Source organism: Macaca fascicularis, chromosome 15 (assembly GCF_037993035.2).
Source record: "Macaca fascicularis isolate 582-1 chromosome 15, T2T-MFA8v1.1".
NCBI classification, from domain to species: Eukaryota; Metazoa; Chordata; class Mammalia; order Primates; family Cercopithecidae; genus Macaca; species Macaca fascicularis.
In genome coordinates, this window is record NC_088389.1 from 117,846,217 (window position 1) to 117,864,841 (window position 18,625).

Consider the following 18,625-nt stretch of genomic DNA (forward strand, 5'->3'; position numbering starts at 1 on the left):
AGAGCTGGTTGTTAAACATTTACAGCACACCACTGCTGGGAATGCAGCTATTTCTATAACAGTTACTTTTCTCTTCCTCACTTACTGTTTTGATTCTTCAAGAATCTTGAGGCCTGCTAAACCTCAAAGGTTTATAACACAAAGATGATTTTTCTTTAAAAGAAGTTATTTCAGCTCTCACTTAATTCAACTTATCTGTCACAGAATGAGATGAAAAATAGTTATGCATAGAGAGGAAGATCAGAAACTAATAAATCTTTTAAAAGGCTAGATCACTTTCTGCTGGATTAGTATGTGGGATTTACTTTTGCATGAGACAATGGGCTCTTGTCTATTTTTAGAGTAGATAATGCATTTCCTAGGACCCACAGGAGGCCTTGGCTTCTCCTATTACTGAACACACATGCAGAGACCAGAGATTTTGTGAAAGGGAAAAAGAAGAAAGACAAGGGAAAAGGATTGGTGGTTTGTTCTTTTGATCACTAATGCCATCAGGAAAGATGAAATATAATGCCCAAGAATTTCCTAAAAGACATTCACTAGAAATGCACAAAAATACGCTTGTTTCAAAAGATGTATATACATCCCCATATTCATGTGAAAGCACTTGCGCCATGAAGTCATTTGTTAATCTGCTAATGACCCAATGACCCTAGAGCGGTTCCCTAGATGTGGGCTCCCAGACACCAGATGCACATTACTCCTCTAATTAATGCTTGCCGATGAACTTGTTTCAAAATCTTTTATACTTGTAAACAGGAAAGGTTGGACTGTCCTCTAAGATAGCATAAGCCAAAAATCAAATTCTAAGCCCTGTAACCATCCGAATGGACCCTTCCTTTCAGCCAAGAGCATTCCAAAGTCAACCTGAAAAACTAGTTCGGGCCATGATGGGAAGAGGGGGTGGGACAAGCCTTATTATCATTAACATCAACACAGACCTTGAGACTGCTAGAACAGACTCTTTAAGTCTGGTAAATATTTACAAGCTATCCTCTCTGAAGCCTGCTACCAGGAAGCTTCATCTACATGGTAAAACCTTGGTCTTCACAATCCCATACCTTAACCTAGACATTCTTTTCTATTGATTCCAGGTCTGTAGATAATAACCAATTGCCAATCAGAAAATCTTTGGGCAGATCTTTGACCCCTGACTTCCAATTTCCCACCTTTCCTGACCAAGACAATGTACATCTTATATGTATTGATTGATGTCTTATGTCTCTCTAAAACGTACAAAAGCAAGAAGATGTTGCCTGACCACCTTGGGCACCTGTCATCAGGACCTCCTGAGGCTGTGTCATAGGCATGTCCTTAACCTTGGCAAAATAAACTTATAAATTGATTGAGACTTATCTCAGATACTTTTTGGTTTATGTGGGGACTCTATCTTGTTACTCAAATTGTAGTTTGCTGTCCAGCAGCATCAGCATTACCTGAGAGCTTGTCAGAAACAGAGCCTGAGGCCGGGTGCTGTGGTTCATGCCTGCAGTCCCAATGCTTTAAGAGGCTGAGGTGGGAGGACTGCTTGGGGACAGAAGTTCAAGACCAGCCTGGGCAACATAGTGAGATCCGTATCTACAAAAAATAAAAATTAGGTTTGGCGCGGTGGCTCACGCTTGTAATCCCAGCACTCTGGGAGACTGAGGCGGGAGGATCACCTGAAGTCAGTGTCACACGCATCTGTGTGAAGAGACCACCAAACAGGCTTTGTGTGAGCAATAAAGCTTTTTAATCACCTGGGTGCAGGTGAGCTGAGTCCGAAAAGAGAGTCAGCGAAGGCAGATAGGGGTGGGGCAGTTTTATAGGATTTGGGTGAGTAGTGGAAAATTACAGTCAAAGGGGGTTGTTCTCTTGCAGGCAGGGGCGGGGGTCACAAGGTGTTCAGTGGGGGAGCTTCTGAGCCCGGAGAAGGAATTTCACAAGGTTAATCGCTCAGTCAAGGTGGGGCAGGAACAAATCACAATGGTGGAATGTCATCAGTTAAGGCAGGAATGGCCATTTTCACTTCTTTTGTGATTCTTCACTTGCTTCAGGCCATCTGGATGTATACGTGCAGGCTTGGGCTCAGAGGCCTGACAGTCAGGAGTTCAAAACCAGCCTGGCCAACATGGAGAAACCCTATCTCTACTAAAAATACAAAAATTAGCCAGGTATGGTGGCGCATGCCTGTAATCCCAGCTATTCAGGAAGCTGAGGCAGGAGAATTGCTTGAACCCGGGAGGTGGAGCTCGCAGTGAGCCGAGATCGCACCATTGCACTTCAGCCTGGACAACAAGAGCAAGACTCCGTCTCAAAAAAATAAATAAATAAAATAAATGAAAATTAGCCAGGCGTGGGGGCACACACTTGGGGTCCTAGTTACTTGGGAGGCTGAGCCAGAAGCATGGTTCGACCCCAGGAGTTGGAGGTTACAGTGAGCTATGGTTGTGCCACCAGGGCCCTGTAATTGGCATCTGTTCTCACCTTATTTTCTTGAGTTTTTATGGAAAAAGAATTCACTGAGACTTACTTGAAACTCATTCAAATGATCCCCAAACAGTTGAGATGTGTTGGGAATTCTCACTTTATTTCAAGCAATTCTGATGCTAAATCAAGAGGCTAATTCTCTACCCAGGTTGGAATCCTACTGACTGCAGGAAAGCCAGAGGACCATCTTCAGAGATCATGAGAAGTTTTACTTCCAATAATGCTTTTCTTTTATAAAAGCGATTCATGGCGAGGCGTGGTGCTCATGCCTGTAATCCCAACATTTTGGGAGGCCAAGGCAGATGGATCGCTTGAAGTCAGGAGTTCAAGACCAGCCTAGGCAACATGGTGAAGCCCGTCTCTACCAAAAATACAAAAAAATAGCTGGGTGCAGTGGTACACACCTGTAGTCCCAGCTACTTGGGGGGCTAAGGTGGGAGGATCACTTGAGCCTGAGAGATGGAGATTCCAGTGAGCCAAGATCGTGTCACTGCACTCCAGGCTGGGTGACAGAGCCAGAACCTGTCTCAAAAAAAAAAAAAAAAAAAAATCATTCATGCTCATTACAGGAAATGTGAAGAACCTTGGAGAAGAAAGTTAAAATCACCTGAATGTCCACCCTATATGTTAAACACTTAATATTTTGGTAATTTTAAATATACGTATAATTGCAAGCATTACATGCCCTGTTTCCAATGGAATTCTTCATTTCACATAATTGGGAACATAAAATAAATAGTTTGCATGATGTTTCATTTTGCATGTATTATGATTATTTTCATGCCCCTAAAAATTCTTCAGGAATATGATTTTAATCACCTTATATTCCTATATGAGTAAGTCACATTTCACTTAAATATTCTTATATTCTTGAATACGTAACCCTTATAGAAAACATTGTGATTAATATTCTTGCATATAAATCTTGTTCTGACTTTCTGATTATTTCTTCCATATAGATTTTCAGAAGTGCATCTGTGGTATGAACTTTACAGATTATTGATACATAACGCCAAATGGCTTTCCAGAGAATCTACAGCAAGTCACCCTCCCAGCAGGCACCATGCTCTCGCCAGCCTCTCTACCAACTGATTTCTTTTTTTTTTTTTGGGGGGGGATGGAGTTTTGCTCTCGTTGCCAGGCTGGAGTGCAATGACATGATCTCAGCTCACTGCAACCTCCGCCTCCGGGGTTCAAGTGATTCTCCTGCCTCAGCCTCCAGAGTAGCTGGAATTACAGGCGGCCGCTACCATGCCTGGCTAATTTTTGTATTTTTAGTAGAGATGGGGTTTCACCATTTTGGCCAGGCTGGTTTTGAACTCCCGACCTCAGGTTATCCGCCTGCCTCGGGCCTCCCAAAGTGCTGTAATTCCAGGCGTGAGCCACCACGCCGGACGCTTCGCTGGTTTTTTAGGTTATGATTACCACTTCATTGTTTTCATTTGCATTTCTTTGATAACAAGTGTGGTTGAAGACATTTCCATTTGTTTGCTGACATTTTTATTTCTCCAGTGAATCTCCTATCCTATAGTCTGTTCTGTTATTGGAGTGCTACTGCTATCAGAGATGTTCATATATTCACTTTATTAACTCTCTGTCATTTGCTCTTTCTGCTTGATTGCCATTAGTCATTTAATGGTTTTTAAAGTCATGAGGTTTTATATGTTTGAATTGAATAATCAAAATCATGACTCTTTCTTTGTGATTTCTTCTGTAGTGTTTATGATTAGAAGAATGCATTAAGGAAGGTATAATTAAACTATATATTTTTCCACGAGGCAGGATAACCATGCTGATAGCGAGCAGCCTTATCTCCTTCCTGATTGAGCATGCTGTTGGCCTTCACCTGTATCGATTTCAGAATAATTCATTTCTTTTTCATTTTTTATTTCTGTGATGCTTACCCCTTTTTATGCTTAAACTATTTTAATTAATTGATTAATCATTTTGATGTTTTCTTAATCATGTATTATTTCCTAAAACACACTAAGGAGTCTGTTTGACAGTTGACCTATCCCACCGAGCTGCCAATTCTTGCTGCAGTATCATCTGATTTTAATTATCATAGCCTTACACCTGGCTAACTCCATTTTTAGGAATAACATGCCTTTTTATTATTTTGCTTTCTTAGTCTTTGGCTCCTTATGGGGTAAATCAGCTTTCTAACCCAAGAGCTGACATTTTCAGCAAAGAAGAAATCGTCTTTTGTGATGTTGACATAGAGCCTTAGATATTAGTAGGGGCAGCTTCCTCAAACCATTCCACAAAATGGCCTGATAGCTTTACCTTTCCAAAAACTAAACTAGGATGTGCATAACCTTTTGGTGTTCTGTCTAAAGTTTCATTAAAATTTACCATGCAAAACGATCTAAGTGTTTCTTTTTCTTTTTCTTTTTCTTTTTTTTTTGAGTCTGAGTTTCACTCTTGTTACTTTGCTGGAGTGCAGTGGTGCGACCTCAGCTCACCGCAAACTCCACCTCCCGGGTTCAAGCAATTGTCCTGCCTCAGCCTCCAGAGTAGCTGGGATTACAGGCATGCACTACCACGCCCAACTAATTTTGTATTTTTAGTGGAGACGGGGTTCTCCATGTTGAGCAGGCTGGTCTCCAATTCCCGACCTCAGGTGATCTGCCCGCCTCAGCCTTCCAAGATGCTGGGATTACAGGTGTGAGCCACCGCACGCGGCCCAATCTAAGTGTTTCTTGACATATCTGGCTGTCTGAAGATAGCACAAAGCCAATTTAAACAGCTAAGAAAACGTCAGTTTGTCCTTGTGGCTATATTTATGGTTGAAATTGTGAAGACCAAGTGTCCTATATTTTTCTTGAAGGACATTTTTTTCTTTTCCTTGGACTAATCTCTTGTTGATCACTTTTTAAATTTCTCACAATAGTCATTCTTAAGTAAACCACTGAAAGGATGTAGGGAGTGAAAAGAGCTGCAGTCTGGTTTCTGACAGAACTGGCTTACCTCTTGCTTCCCTACTTCCCATTAGCATCAGCTTCTTCATCTATAAAGAATCATTTAACAAAATGACATTTGTCTCGTAGAGCTGGTAGAGTAGTTAAATGGAATTATGTATGGAAGGACCTTAGCACAATGCCTGCACAAAATAAAAACTAAATAAATGTAAGGTAGGTGTAGTGGTGCAGGCCTATCGTCCCATCTACTTATGAGGCTGAGACAGAAGGATTCCTTGAGCCCAGGAGTTCAAGACTGCAGTGCACACTGATGGCGCCTGTAAGTAGCCACTACACTCTGGCCTAAGCAATATAGCAAGAGCTTGTCTCTGAAAAAAAAAAAAGTGCTTTTTTGAAACACAATCTCACTGTGTCGCCTGGGCAGGAGTGCAATGGTGCGATCTCGGCTCACTGCAACCTCTGCAAACCCAGCTCAAGATATCCTACCATGTCAGTCTCCCAAGCAGCTGGGACTACAGGCACTCACCACCACATGCAGCTAATTTTTGTATTTTTTGTACAGATGGGGTTTCTCCATGTTTCCCAGGCTGGTCTTGAACTCCTGGGCTCAAGCAATCCTCCTGCTTTGGCCCCCAGAAAAATTGTTAATGTTGAAAAAACACTAAATAAATGTAAGCTTACAAAATAGACCTCCTCACCCCAGGCTGCCTCAGTCCTTGCAAATGATCTTGCTTGACTTCTACTTTGCTGATGTGATGAAGCTCTCAATCTACCCTCTTCTTTATGCTCATCCTTAACCCTATCCATCTCATTCCCTCCTTATTCCTATCTCAAGAAAAAACAGGTCCTCTTGCCTGCCAAGGCTATCCCTACGTCCTTGATCTCCTTTCTTCCCTCCCTCCTTTCTTCCTTCCCTTCCTCCCTTCTTCCCTTTCTCCTTCCTTCCCTCCCTCCTTCATTGTCTTTTCTTTCTTCCTTCCTTCTTTCCCTCCTCCCTTCCTTCTTTTCCTTCCTCCTTCTCTCCCTCCCTCCTTCTCTCTCTGAACCTTGCTCAGTTCTCTTCGCCCTTAGATCAGCAGTTCTCTACATGTGCCCTGTCCCTTCTTTTTGTTATAAATAGACTCAGTTCTCTCCTGCCCTATAGAAACAAACCATCTTTAAGCATTATATTTTAGTTATCTATTGCTACATAATAAATTACGTCAAGACTTAATGACTTGAAACAACCACAAGTATTTCTCCTCTCCCATTGTTTCTATGAGTCTGGCATTGAGTGGCAGCTTGGTTGGGCAGTTCTGCCTTGGAGTCTGTCAAAATGTTGCAGTCAGGTCAGCTGAGGCTGCAGTATCTGAAGGGTTAATGGAAATGGAGAATCCACTTCTGAGGTAGCTCACTGCAAAAGCTGGCAAATTGGTGTTAACAAGTGGAGTCCTCTCTGTGTAAGAATCTCCTCAGGGCTGCCTGAGTGTTCTCACAACATGGTGGCTAGCATTCTCCTAGGGTGTATGATTCATGCAGCCAATGCAGAAGCTATAATTTCTTTATGAACTACCTTTGGAAGTCACACACTGTTATTTTCTCTGTATTCTGGTGGTCACACAGAGCAGACTTGGTACAACATGGCACAACAAAAGTACATGAACCCTAAAAGGCAATAATGATTGGGGGCCAACTCAGAGGCTGACTGCCCCACCTACTAGCACTCTCTTTGTTCTCCTGTGACTTTGAAAAGTTGCCCACCATGGCTCCAATTTCTCATCCCCTGCTCTCTCAGGCAGAGTTACTGTTTGCAAGCAATCAAAGTTGGCTCTAGGTATTCCAAAGAGAAGTTTATTAAAAAGAGATTGTTGGAAGTGCTGGAGAACCAGAGTTGCTGAGGTTGAGTCTCCAAAAAGAATGCCCAAAACCAGGCCACAAGACTGGCAGAGGAACCAAAATTTCCCTTGCTGTGGCCACTTCTACTGCTGTTGCTCAAAAAGCCAAAGCTTCTGCTACCGCTTACCCAACAAAAATACAGCTGATCCTTGAACAACACAGGTTTGAACTGCACTTACACGTGGATTTTTTTCAACAAAAGTCACAGTGAGTATGCTTGCCTCTCCTGCCTCCTGTTCCACCTCTTCCGCTTCTGCCACCCCTGAGACAGCAAGACCAGCCCGTCTTCTTCCTCCTTCTCAATCTCTCAACATGAGGATGACAAGGATGAAGACCTTCATGATGATCTGCTTCCACTAAATGAACAGTATATTAGTTCGTTCTCACATTGCTATAAAGACATACCCGAGACTGATTAATTTATAAAGAAAAGAGGTTTAATTGACTTATAGCTATGCATGACTGGGGAGGCCTCAGGAAACTTACAATCATGGCGGAGGGGGAAGAGGCACATCTTACATGGTGGCAGGAGAGAGAGAAAAGAGTGAACAAAGGAGGAACTTCCAAACACTTATAAAACCATCAGATCTCTTGAGAACTCACTCACTATCATGAGAACAGTATGGGGGAAACTGCCCCCATGATCAAATCACCTCCCGCCAGGTCCCTCCCTCAACAACTGGGGATTATAACTCAAGATGAGATTTGGGTGGAAATACAAAGCCTAGCCATTTCAAATGGTAAATATATATTTTTTCTTATTATTTTCTTCATAACATTTTCTTTAGCATATTTTATTGTAAAAATATGGTATATAATGCATATATAAAATATGTGTTAACTGTTTATATGGGCTTCCAGTCAATAGTAGGCTATTACTACTTAAGTTTTGGGGAATAAAAAGTAATACATGGATTTTTGACAGTACAGGGGTCATTGCCCCAGCCCCATGTTGTTCAAGGGTCAACTGTAGCAAAAGATCCCACAAGAAAGTCTCTTTCCCAAGCTGTTGGTTTCTGAACAGGTGGTTAATATGGGTGTATTTGATGAGAAGCTGCATACATCACATTCCTGCATTCCAGCTGCTAGAGAGGCTGAGAATCTCAATTTTCTGAGTTCTGTTTTGGTGAGGCAAGATGCAAAAGGCTGGAAATATCCCAAACATAATAAGAGTTTTCAGAAAGTGTAGGCCACACAAAAAGGATGACAAACTGTCTGCAATATCCTTTTCTTTCTTAATCCTTGCAATTTGGCTTCTGTCTAAATTCCACTAAAGCTGCTTCTCAGCAGTCCCCAGTGATGTTACATGGGCTTTCCCACCCTTGGATCATTCCCGCACCTAGTGGGGAAATGAACTCTTGGCCAGTATCTTAGGTCAAGTTCCCCAGAAGTGGATCCTGAGTGCATTCATGCCTTTGATTTTTTTTTTTTTTTTTTTTTTTTGAGGTGGAGTCTCACTCTGTTGCCCAGTTTAGAGTGCAGTGGTGTGAACTCAGCCCATTGCAACCTCTGCCTCCCTGGTTTAAGCGATTCTCCTGCCTCAGCCTCCCAAGTAATTGGGATTACAGGCATGCACCACCATAACCAGCTAATTCTTGTATTTTTAGTAGAGATGGGGTTTTGCCATGTTGGCCAGGCTGGTCATGAACCCCTGGCCTCAGGTGATCCACCCGCCTCAGCCTCCAAAAGTCCTGAGATTACAGATATGAGTCACTACACCCACCAATGCCTTTGATTTATTAAGAAAGTTTCTCCAGAGGAGTCAGGTTAGGAGGTGGGGGACGTAGGACAGCAGGGTCCTATACAAGGCCCTACATGATTGTGCCCTGTCTCCCCAACCTCATCTCACCACACATTCCCCGTGCTCACAAAGCTCCCTCCACAGCAATCTGCTCTCTGCTGCTGCTACACACCATGCCCTTTCTTTTTTTTTTTTTTTTTTTTTTTTTGAGACGGAGTCTCGCTGTGTCGCCCAGGCTGGAGTGCAGTGGCGCGATCTCGGCTCACTGCAAGCTCCGCCTCCCGGGTTCACGCCATTCTCCTGCCTCAGCCTCCGAGTAGCTGGGACTACAGGCGCCCGCCACCACGCCCAGCTAGTTTTTTGTGTTTTTAGTAGAGACGGGGTTTCACCATGTTAGCCAGGATGGTCTCGATCTCCTGACCTCGTGATCCACCCGCCTCGGCCTCCCAAAGTGCTGGGATTACAGGCTTGAGCCACCGCGCCCGGCCACCATGCCCTTTCTTGCTTGAGAGCTACTGTCCTTGCTCTTCCCTCCACCTGAAGACCTTTCCCCTGACGTGGGACATGGTCCTCATCATCCTTCAGGCCACAGCTCTCTTGGCATCCTATCTTAGTGGCCTTTTCACTCCTTCCCCAGGTGGTAGCAATCATATCAGTCTGTATATGTCCCTCAAAGCCTTTATGATAATCCAGAATTATTAATGGATTTGTTCAAATGTTATTGTGTCCCTTCCCCAAAGAAAACTGAAAGTTGCCTGAAGAGGATTGCCTAATAAATATGTTGGGAGCCACCAAAATTCTTAGATTTTGGTAGGCATTCCGAAAATAAGTGCTAAAGGAATGAATGGAAAAGTGTGCTTTGGAGAAGGAAGATGTTGTTAAACAGGACAACAAAACACAACATTATAAATCAATAGATAATTTAACCTCATAAAAGTTTAAAACTTCTCTATTTTAAAAGATGAGTAAACCTATTGAAAAGTGAAAAAATGCCTGTAATCCCAGCACTTTGGGAGGCCAAGGTGGGTGGATCACGAGATCAGGAGATCAAGACCATCCTGGCCAACATGGTGAAACCCCATCTTTACTAAAAATACAAAAAAATTACCCAGGTGTGGTAGCACACACCTGTAGTCCCAGCTACTCAGGAGTCGGAGGCAGAAGAATCACTTGAACCCGGGAGGCAGAGGTTGCAGTGAGCTGAGATCATGCCACTGCACTCTAGCCTGGTGACAGAGCATGACTCTGTCTCAAAAAAAAAAAAAAAAGAAAAACAAAAGTGAAAAAAAAATTAGAACACATAAAACAGACCATAGGTTTGTTCAAGAACCGCTACCAAGTTAAGTGACTCATCTCACACAAATAAGAGCATTTTACTTTATTAAAAGTAAAAAGAGGCCCAAAATTACAATAAAAAGAGAGTAAGATTACTATTAATGATTATGGGAAACTTAATTAGCTCCAAATAAACAATGATGATTTTTAGTGTTCCTACTAAATCTCCATCGAACACTGGGATTATATCCTTGCCTCTCCTCCCTACACCCATCCCAACTTTCCAACCCAATGTATCCCTTGTTAAATTAAGTTTAGCCTAAAGCTGTCTCCTTACCTCAAAAGGTTCCTCTGTACATAGTGAACTGTAACCTATCTGGATGTGTAAACAGACTGTAACCTACTCTTGTATTAATTGTGGAGTTTCAGCCAATCACAGGCAGCCAACTGTACAAACTGTATGTAAATAAGGCCAACCTGTAACCAGTCCTGCTGTTCCTGTGCCTCACTTCCTTTCTCTGTCCATAAATTCTCTGACCACTGGGCAGTGCCATAGTCTTTCTGAAACTATTCTGGCTCAGGAGGCTGCCCATCATTCTTTGCGCAGCTAAACTCTGCTCAAAATAATTTGTTTAAAGTTTTTATTTTAACACCCTAAGCTACCTCTGCTCACATAGGGGTTTGCATATTCCCCTAAGAGAATATGATCTTAACTGCTGGAAATTTAGGGCTTTGGGGAAGGAGTGTTGCCTTATTGGTCTTCACACCCCAGGGTCAGTGTGATGCTTGTCACAAAATAGGTCCTAGGGCTTAGGACATCCACACAGTCTCAGTGCAGATACTACTTAGCCCAGGGACCTGGTGGCTAGGCTGATTCTCTCCTTTCCAATAGGAGTCCTCTGCCACAAACACACTCCACCAGATCATCAGTCAGACCAAGAAGCATCCGAGCTTGATCCCCCTCTTTGTACTTATTGGAGTTTTGTATTTATTGGAGATACTGGAGCTGCACTGTATGTCTTGTGTCTGGCATTGTTCAATCCAGATGTTAGCTGAGACCGAAAGAATAACCCAGAGCCCTGGAACAAGCTAGGTCCCAATGATTAATACAAGTTCTACTCAGTGAATGTGGATTACAGCAAACTGAAGAAAGAAGGTCCATATTTCTAAATGAAATGTTTCATTATAAATCTGCTTTAGAATGAAGGTCTTCCAGAAGCCATCCTCACAATTTTCCACTTAACCAGGAAATATCCTCTAAATTCATGAAATCATGTTGATGTAATCTATTGGAGATTACACTGATTAATAAATAACTGAAACTTGGCAGAGTGTAGTGGCTCACGCCAATAATCCCAGCACTTTGGGAGGCCGAGGTGGGTGAAGCACCTGAGGTCAGGAGTTCGAGACCAGCCTGACCCACATGGTGAAACCCTGTCTCTACTAAAAATACAAAAATTACCTGGGTGTGGTGGCATGCACCTGTAATCTCAGCTACTCAGGAGGCTGAGACAGGAGAATCACTTGAACCCAGGAGCAGAGGTTGCAGTGAGCTGAGATCATATCACTACACTCCAGGCTGGGGGCACTACTGCACTCCAGGCTGGGCAACAGAGCAAGACTCCATCTCAAAATAAATAAATATATAAATGAATAACCGAAACTTGAAAAAAAATAGGTTTTAGGGGTGCAAGAGCAGTAACTGCAGGAGAAAAGTCCCCAAGCAGGTAAGAGGAAATGAAGCCCAAGGGCAAAGTGGACATGTTGGACTTCCTTCTTAATAATCAACAGAAGTGTGTGGAGGCAGAGGCAGTGTCAGACAAGGGAGTGCGTACATGCTTAAGGCTTTCTATGTCCTCTTGTTGAATATCAGGCACATGGAGAGAAATGTGAAAGATCTGAGGGGAGTGAAGGTGTGAAGTGGTCATACGAGACAGTGGAAAAACTAATATACTAGGGATGCCTAATAAGGTTACTGGGTGGCTGGGTGTGGTGGCGCATGCCTGTAATCCCAGCACTTTGGGAGGTCAAGGTGGGCAGATCACGAAGTCAAGAGATCAAGACCATCCTGGCCAACATGGTGAAACTCTGTCTCTACTAAAAATACAAAAATTAGCCAGGAGTGGTGGCACCTGCCTGTAGTCCCAGCTACTCAGGAGGCTGAGGCAGAAGAATTGCTTGAACCTGGGAGGCAGAGGTTGCAGTGAGCCGAGATCGCACCACTGCACTCCAGCCTGACGACAGAGCAAGACTCTGTCTCAAAATAAATAAATACATACATACATACATACATACATAAAACAAGTGTTGGAAATTGGTGCTAGGTGCCGCAAAGAAGAACCTGCACTTAGATCGAAAATTTCTCATCAAGGCAATTTAGTTCTGCAGAAGGGTGCCGCCTGTATCCAAAGTGATTGCAAGAGCACACCACACAAAGGAGAGAAGGAGTTTTTATTCCTAAGGCAGTTCCTGCTTCTGTCTTTTCCCCTTTGGCTGGAGTCAGACTGCGCAATCTAAGCCAACCCGATTTGCTAAGTCTTGAACTTTTCCAAATAGGGTAAACATGAGATTTGCAAAGGAAGGAGGGGAGGGAAAGGAAGGGGTAGGGTTGACTTACAAAACAAGAAAGAAGGAAGTTTGAAACTGTTTCCAAATAAGGTAGAGAAATGAGAACTTTGAAGGCCAAGGTGACGACCAGGGTGAAGAAGGGGGAAGGAGAGAGAAGGGAAGGGTGGATTTATGACCTCACCACTTACGACCATAGAGTTGAGTTTTGAAGAGGAACTTATTTGTTCCAACAATAAGGTTACTGGGTGGCATTGAATGTACAGTTGAGATTTGTGATCATGAAACTAAAGCAAGAACTGGTCGGCCAGGCACAGCGGCTCATGCCTGTAATCCTAGCACTTTGGGAGGCTGAGGCAGGTGGGTCACGAGGTCAGGAGTTCAAGACCAGCCTGGCCAATATGGTGAAACCCCATCTCTACTAAAAATACAAAAATCAACCGGGCATGGTGGCATGCACCTGTAATCCCAGCTACTAGGGAGACTGAGGCAGGAAAATCGCTTGAACCCAGAAGGCAAAGATTGCAGTGAGCCAAGATCGCACCACTGCACACCAGCCTGGGCAACAGAGTAAGACTCCATCTCAAAATAATAATAATAATAATAATTTAAAAGAACCAGTCAACACAGTTTTGTGCTATTGTCCAGCAATAATTATCTGCCCAGGTAAAGGAACAGAAGAGGTAGAGAATGGGATTTAATCAAGATTGCATGTTTGCTAGAGGAGTAAGCCATTGAAGAGAGGGCCTACAAAATTTGTGGAATGTGCGAGAGGTGATTAGTATGATGGACCATCTACTCTAACCTTAGTAAGGGAAATGAAAATGCAATAGAGTGCCTGATTGTGAAAATACACTAGGATCAAAAGATTAGAGGCCTGTTGAGACTGAAGAATTGTTGGAGTGGAGACACTGGTGTTAGAGATGTAGAGGATAGGAGGTGGTGGTCAGATAATGGGATACTGAAGTTAATTTTTAATAATTATGCATTGAAGATGATGAAATGTTCATGTTATGGCCAAGGTGATCAATAGTTTAGGTAGGATAAAAAAATATTTAAAGAGGTAGAGGAACTGAACTCTGATATGCAAGATGGATCATCCACAAGGTTGGGGAAATCTCAAAAAATGGAGTGGAAAGATGAGTTTTGAATGAGTGAGCCATTACATGCTTTGGGGATGTGAAGACCATTTAATCTTCTTAAGAGTTCTACATAAAATTCAAGAATTTGGCCAGACATGCCTGTAATCCCAGCACATCGGGAGGCTGAGATGGGCAGATCACTTGAGCCCAGGAGTTTGAGACCAGCCTGGGAAATATGATGAAACCCCGTCTCTACAAGAAAATACAAAAATTAACTGGGTGTGGTGACACATACATGTGGTCCCTGCTACTCAGGAGGCTGAGGTGGGAGGATCGCCTGGGCTGGGGGAAGTTGAGGCTGCAATAAGCCATGATTGAGCCACTGCCCTCAAACCTGGGCAGTGAGAGAGACCCTGATTCAAAAAAAAAAAAAAAAAAAAAAGCAGACCTTTTATCTCTACTTAAAGAAGAAGGTGTTTTGAATAATTGCCTGAAGTCACGCAGGGTAAGGGCTTCAGCTGGAGTTCAAACCTAAGTTTCTCTGACTCCAAAGCTTATTAAATTCTTTCTCTGCCAGTATGCATCTTCCATTTCTCATTGGTAAGACCCAGCAGAAGAGAGTTAAGGCATGATCCATGAGATGCTCCAATAGTGAATTCTAAGCTCAGAAAATAAAATAAATCTCAGCAATAAAAAAATATATACACATATATAAAATATATATTTATCTATTTGATTTAGATTTGGGTTTGAATGCTTTATATATATATAATAAAGCATATATAATATAATATACATATTATATATATATAAAAAATAAAAATCCTGCTGAAATGCTTGGGGCAGGGGCAGGACGGGGGTGGAATCAGACACTAGAAATGTTTAATCTTGTGGATATCATTAATTTTTAGACACTACAGTAGAAATGTGAGTTAACTGTTCGGAGGGATGAATGAGGTTCTAGAAGTGAAAGTAAATAATTGAGCCACAGAATCATAGAGCTAGTAGGGATCTTAGTAAATATTTCATTCACTCATTTTCTGCTTAGAAAACTGATACTCAAAAAAGTTAAGTGACTTGTGTAAGTTGACAAAGCTAGGTGGTAATGCAAAGTCTAACCCAGGTAATGTAAGGACCACCAGCCCGTTCCATCACATAGACTGTGGTTTTTTCTTCCCACTCCAAAGGATTTTAAGTCAGAATTCTTGAGACTGTATGCCTTTCCTAGAAGGGGCATGCTTCCCCAAAAGTTCAATGCACTGTGCTTGAGAGTCTTCTCCAAGGTGCATTTGGCATGACTGGTATTCACGTGGCCCCTTTACGCTCGATTTTACTGATGGCTGGCCACCTCTCATATCCAAGAACAACCTACTTTGTAGAAACCATGACTGTAACTTGCTCTAAACCTGTGGTCAAATCTTGCCAGAGGCAACAATCCTCTTCCTGATGGGATCTTTCCCATGACTCTGTTGAGGAACTGGAAGGTCCAGTTTCTGTGGCCAATAGAGAAATCCTAATAATTGAGCACTAAAATGTGAGACAATAGAAGACCCTCACCACGGATACTCCAAAGGCTGAAAATGCACTGAACTGTCTCAACCTCCTCAGTGAAGGCAGAGTCAGCAGATGAGTGTGTTCCTGTACCTTCCAGCTTTATGCTTCTCCTGTGGTTGAGAGAAAGGAGCTGGAGTGGATTGGAGGAGAAGCTGAGGTGGATTAGGAAACTACTTCCTTTTCTACAAGCTTACTTCAGGAATAGTCAATCAAGGCTCTTCAACGTGACTAAATACTGCGTTAAGCATCCTTTGCTTTGGAGACATCAGCTTTCTAAAATGAGGGCTATTAAGGCAAGTGGCTGTGTAGGGCTTCATGCATTATGAATTTGCTAGTCATGGATGAATACAAATAACCTTGCAATCAGGACACAGCTGGTAATTAGAAACAACTCTTCTTTTGATTCAATTAACCACCTGAAGAAATTAGGTTTTTATTTAGATTTGGGTTTGAATGCTGTAGTCCCCTTTAAAACAAAAAGAAAGATTGACAATTCTGAAGTATAGAACATCTCTTCCAGATTTGCAACAGGGGAGTTCTCTCCATTATGATTAAAAATCAATAGATTAAAAGAAAATGACCCACCAGTGTCATTGTTGTGAATAATTGCCATTGATCAGCTCAGGAGGGAGAATGGGGCAGAATAGCTTCCATTTCCGAAATCAGATCTTCCCCACAGTTGAGACAGCCTCCTGCTCTAACTGGTTTGACAACAGGAGACCGACCTATGGTTGGGAAGCTAGCCAGTGATTACCCAGGGAGTAGGTAGCAGCTCAAAGATGGAAACACAGAGCTCCTCATTTTCCAATCCACTGCACACTGCCTATAGCACACGACCCCCACAGATGTGCAAAACGAAGGAGGAAATGTGTGACCTCTTCTGAACCAAATCTTGTTGTCCTCTCTGAGCTTAGGACTCTACTGAAATGCTAGATAGAAGCAGATTGTGTTTCCCCACCTCCACCCGTGATAAGAAAAGTGCTTAATAAAATCTAAGAAACGTGGTAATAAAATCTAAGAAATGTGGTCAACATCCCAGAAGAAAGGTGTTGCCTAGCAGCAGTGACCTTTAAAGAAAGGTCAGATAGACCCTTAAAGGATTTTTACGACATTGGGAGTCAAGTTTCCCGATGATTTATCTAAATATAGTACTGAGAATATACCACCTGCATTATTGGAGGGAGGCTTTGAATACTCAGCCTCCAAAGATAAATATTAATGATAATGTCCAACATGTACCTGGAGCATTGTTTCCCAAAGTATGGTACACATTCCTGTACAGATGCCACAGATGGTATGCAAAGTGATTTTAGGTACTATCTGATGAATATTTGTTATTTTATAGGTTATGTAATTGTTTAAAAATGCGTTTGAAAACGTAACCATTTCGCCATTCGTCAGATTGAATGAAGATAGACTGGGTGTGGGGGCTGAGGCAGGAGGATCACCTGAGCTCAGGAGTTCAAGGCCACAGTGAGCTATGATTGCATGATTGCACCACTGCACTCTGGCCTAGGTGACAGAGCAAGACCCTGTCTCTTAAAGACAATTTTAAAAATACAAAAAGAGCCGGGCGCGGTGGCTCAAGCCTGTAATCCCAGCACTTTGGGAGGCCGAGACGGGTGGATCACGAGGTCAGGAGATCGAGACCATCCTGGCTAACACAGTGAAACCCCGTCTCTACTAAAAAATACAAAAAACTAGCCGGGCGACATGGCGGGTGCCTGTAGTCCCAGCTACTCGGGAGGCTGAGGCAGGAGAATGGCATGAACCCGGGAGGCAGAGCTTGCAGTGAGCTGAGATCCGGCCACTGCACTCCAGCCAGGGCGGCAGAGTGAGACTCCGTCTCAAAAAAAACAAAAACAAAAACAAAACAAAAAATACAAAAAGAGTGAACAGAGTTGCTTAGGATGAAACTAAGTTTTAAGAAATGATTTAAATAAACTCGGTTTTAAAATTTAACTAAAGAAGAGCCAGTTCTTAAATATGGCTGGCATTTTGCAAGTAATAATTTGGTGCTTGTTTTGTTCTAGGCACTTTGTACAGGATTGCAGTCTCTCCTTCATTCCTTGTTTTTCTGGAAACTCAGGCTAATCATATCTGTGAGTTGGTGAAATGGAACTTACTTGGGGTTTTTGTTTTTGTTTTTGTTTTTTTCTGAGATGGAGTTTCACTCTTGTTGCCCAGGTTGGAGTGCAGTAGCGCAATCTCAGCTCACTGCAACCTTCACTTTCCAGGTTCAAGATATTCTCCTGCCTCAGCCTCCCAAATAGCTGGGATTACAGGCACGTGCCACCATGCCCAGCTAATTGGTGTATTTTTAGTAGAGACGGGGTTTTGCCATGTTGACCAGGCTGGTCTCGAACTCCTGACCTCAGGTGATCCACCCACTTCAGCCTCCCAAAGTACTTGGATTACAGGCATGTGTCACCATGACCAGCTAATTATATACATTATATATATATATACACACACACACACACAAAATATATATATATATATAAATACACAGAAACATATATATATATATTTTTTTTTTAGTAGAGACAGAGTTTCTCCATGTTGGTCAGGCTGGTCTTGAACTCCCGACCTCCGGTGATCCGACTGCCTCGACCTCCCAAAGTGCTGGGATTACAGGCATGAGCCACCACGCCCAGCCTTCTTTTATTTTCTAAACACTCCACCCTTTGAATTAAATCCTCTTGGGATATGGAGTTTGCAGGATTATTGACAAACATATGAAATTCTCCTGCTTTAAACAGAAAGCTTTAGAATTATTTCAGGGTTGTGATAGATACTACCTCATGTAAGCAGACGGTGTACATCTTTCCCAACTCTGCATGGGTAATGGTGGTACATGCCAATAATCCCAGCTACTTGGGAGGCTGAGGCAAGAGAATCGCTTGAACTCGGGAGGCGGAGGTTGCAGTGAACCAGCCTGGGAAACAAGAGCGAAACTCAGTCTCAAAAAATAAAAATAAATTAAAAACAAATACAATAAGAAATCTTATTTTCTAACGTGATAGTTTAAGCTAATTTTTTTTCCATCCAGCCATGGGCTGCCTGTTGGTTTCATTCTTGAGATTCCCACACTTTAAAAAATGACAGCCAGAAATGTATGAATGCCGGATAATCCCTTAAAG

The 18,625-nt window shown here is 42.6% G+C and overlaps 1 pseudogene; it reads left to right on the top strand.

Moving 5' to 3' along the window:
• Positions 1-887: 887 nt before the first annotated feature.
• LOC123569039 (cytochrome c oxidase subunit NDUFA4 pseudogene) lies at positions 888-11,451 on the top strand (annotated as a pseudogene).
• Positions 11,452-18,625: the final 7,174 nt, after the last annotated feature.